The sequence below is a fragment of the Lolium perenne genome, chromosome 4 (assembly GCF_019359855.2).
Source record: "Lolium perenne isolate Kyuss_39 chromosome 4, Kyuss_2.0, whole genome shotgun sequence".
NCBI classification, from domain to species: Eukaryota; Viridiplantae; Streptophyta; class Magnoliopsida; order Poales; family Poaceae; genus Lolium; species Lolium perenne.
Genome location: NC_067247.2, coordinates 15,490,039 through 15,493,191, shown reverse-complemented (window position 1 = coordinate 15,493,191; position 3,153 = coordinate 15,490,039). Strand labels below are relative to the sequence as shown.

The 3,153-nt window shown below is 47.9% G+C and overlaps 1 long non-coding RNA gene across 1 annotated transcript; it reads right to left on the bottom strand.

The window, feature by feature from the left end:
- Positions 1–1,197: 1,197 nt before the first annotated feature.
- Positions 1,198–2,947, bottom strand: LOC127291833 (uncharacterized). Its single transcript, XR_007844769.1, has 2 exons — positions 1,796–2,947; positions 1,198–1,697 (listed from the first exon to the last, which is right to left on the bottom strand). It is a non-coding gene; the product is annotated as an uncharacterized lncRNA (long non-coding RNA).
- Positions 2,948–3,153: the final 206 nt, after the last annotated feature.

Sequence of the window (3,153 nt, the reverse complement as noted above, 5' to 3'; positions counted from 1 at the left end):
AAACGAGCGCTCGAGAATCGTCCAAGCCTCCTTGGCCGTCTTGGCAAAGACGATGAGGCCGGTGACAGACGGCGAGAGCGACCCCTGGATGGAGGAGAGGATCGCTTGGTCTTGGCCCGTCCATACGCGATGCGCCGGGTTATAGACCGGTCCATTGACGCTGTCCACAAGCGCCGGAGGACATGGAAGAGAGCCGTCGACATAGCCGAGGAGGTAGTGGCTGCCGAGAAGCGGCAGAACTTGCGCACGCCAGAAGATGTAGTTATCCGGGGTGAGCTTCACGGTTATATGGCTGCCAAAGTGAAACGGCGCAGGCAGCGACCCCGTGTGAAAAACTGCCGGAGGCGTATACGCCATGGGGGCAGCCGATGCAGGTGGAAGGACCGTCGCCATCACGGGAGTAGTCCCGGAGGAGGGCGCGGAGGCCACCGTCGGGGCGTACGACGCGAGGGCCGACGCGGAGAGGCCCGCCAGCCAGGCTGCCGCCATCTCCTCGGTCGTGAGGGGCTGAGGCGGGGCAGCAGGAGAGGCAGCGGGCGAGGGCGCGGGCGACGTGGAGGTCGTCAGCGCAAGCCCCGGCGACGAAGAGGCCGAGAGCTGGTTGGAGGGCGCGGGCGACGTGGAGGTCGTCAGCGCAAGCCCCGGCGACGAAGAGGCCGAGGGTTGGTTGGAGAAGAAGGAGCCGATGCTCATCGTGCCGACCGGGGGGGCAATAGCCGCATGGTCGATCGGGCGAGAGAGGAGAGCCGCAAGCGACGCGGGAAGGTGGCCGGCGGTGGAAGACCCGGAGAGGGAGGCGCTCGACATGGCGGCGACGGCGGCTCCGCGGGTGACGGCGGCTAGGGTTTGGGCGGAAGCGTGGAACGTACCAAGTCTGATACCATGTGATACAATGCAATTGTGGGGAACCGGCTCAACCCTCCAAGGGGTGGCCTATCACATATATATATGGGTGTGTCATACAAGAGTACATAGGTACAATATACAGAAGCTATACATAGTCTAACAAGGAGAAATGAAAGAGGATTTAGGCAACCTGTGTCACCCTCGCCGGCACCTTCCAATGAAGCCAGTGCGGATTCAACCAACAATAACTGGCATGTTATCTTTCTCTATTACAGCATGGGGGTTTTGTTGCCGTCCACCGTAATTACTGCCTAAGTCTAAACCGAAATTATCAAATCAAAGAGCTCCAAGTGCAAAGGCCAGAAGAAGAAAATAGTTATTCCACCCTAAACACTTTCAGTTCGTTCATTTCAGTGAAATTACCCATCAGTGGTCGATTGGTAACTGAAAACTGAAGAACAAATACTGTGAAGGCAGTAGGCTAGTTAAGCGCAACTTACATCTACTTATTTAGTGCAGGGACATACACACGCACACATCACAAAGATCAGCACATCAGATAGAAGAGTACATGAAGTAGAGTGTAAGTATTTTATCTATACTGAGTCCACCGTGCCTGGGAATGCACCATCTCTTACAGATAGCCCAAGTGTTGAGGCTTGAGGATCTGGGACCATCAGCCGCAGGAGGCTTCAGTTAAGAACCTGAATATGGCCCTGATCCTGCAATTGCTCAATCTGGGAATGCAACATTTCAGATAAGCAACACCACTTCAGAAGAAAGCGCCTAGATTTTCTAGCCCCCAAAACCTTGAGCATATGAAATTTGATTCCTTCATGAGAGAGTGCATCCTGGAACAAAATATCGAACAAAGAAAACTTTAACCAATCGAGTACAGAGTATGCATCCACCAAATATCGCAAGAGGCCAAGAGAACAAACACCCGCACCATACTGGTAACATTTGCACCTGCACTTGAAGGCCAGCCATCCTAATATACCCGACAGAAAAAGCGGAGCACAAAAAGGGTCAGGACACTTGATAGCCACAGAAGCGAACCATGGAAAGAAAAAGAACAGTAGTTGTACAATGGCCACTATTAATTTAACCTGCCCTTAATTCTGCACGAAACCTGCAGTTTACTGTAATTCGCGGGAAATGAAGGAAAAGAAACACACAAAGTACGATAACATATAGTCTTTGGAATCTGATGCAGGCTTCTACTTCTCATGTGTAGGATGGTATCTATGGCCCGGACTTTGTGAGCAGGAACCATGATCGGCCTGCTGGTGCTGTACTGTACATCTTTTTAGCTCTATATGCTGATCCTAGATTAGGCTCATATACCCGTCTCCACACCACATGATAGACTTCATTGTTTTGCAACAGAAATGCAGCATGCTGAACACAAAGGTTGGATTATTTACTTAAGGATAATAAAATACATTAACTGTAGGATTTCATACTGTCCATGCACAGAGTTGCATATCTCTATTGGCCATTCGCGCGCGCGCGCGCACACACACACACACCAAAGAGGGAAAAGACAGATCTCATCAGCAGTTTGAAGATTACATTATATATAATCCAAAAAAGATATACATGATCAGATGCAATTTCAATTGTTTTATCCCAATGTGTCCGAGGGAAAAAATCTTAAAGGCATGACAAATCTAGCTCTATACGGTTGGCTGGTATGCGCCACTATGTTGAGATTCTTTACGATGTAAACAAAATTTTAGTATTAACTGTGTCCGAAAGGAAAAAAGAAAAGGGGCTGCAGAGGAAGTACGAACATGTGGGTACCTTATTCATGCTGATTAATATGAACTTTATGCAAAATATGGCTCGGGAAGTTGGGTATATTGATGGATTAGTATTTGTGAAAAATATTCATTAATGATATCAGTGAGATAAAAATCAATTATACAAAGTAACAAACATTGGTTTAGAAGTAGTGCTATGCCAATAGCTATTCATACTGAAGGAAAATTACAGGTGTAAAAATATTAGTGATCAGTGTCTACAACTTCGACTTCCTTAGATTATCAGGAGTAAAAAAACAATCAGCACAAAAGAGAATGGACATAAAGTAAGATAGTTGAATTCCCAGATCCAACAAATACGCACGAAGATCTTCCATTGGAATCGTCGAGGCGATACGTCATTTAGTAGCGACAGCTGTATGTCCCACTTTCCCTAATCTGCATTAAGTGAGAATATTCAGCATCCACTGGAACTGAAATAACACGAATCATACATATCATCGCTTTAGCCTTCACCACCAAGTACAGCAAGCTGTAGTAT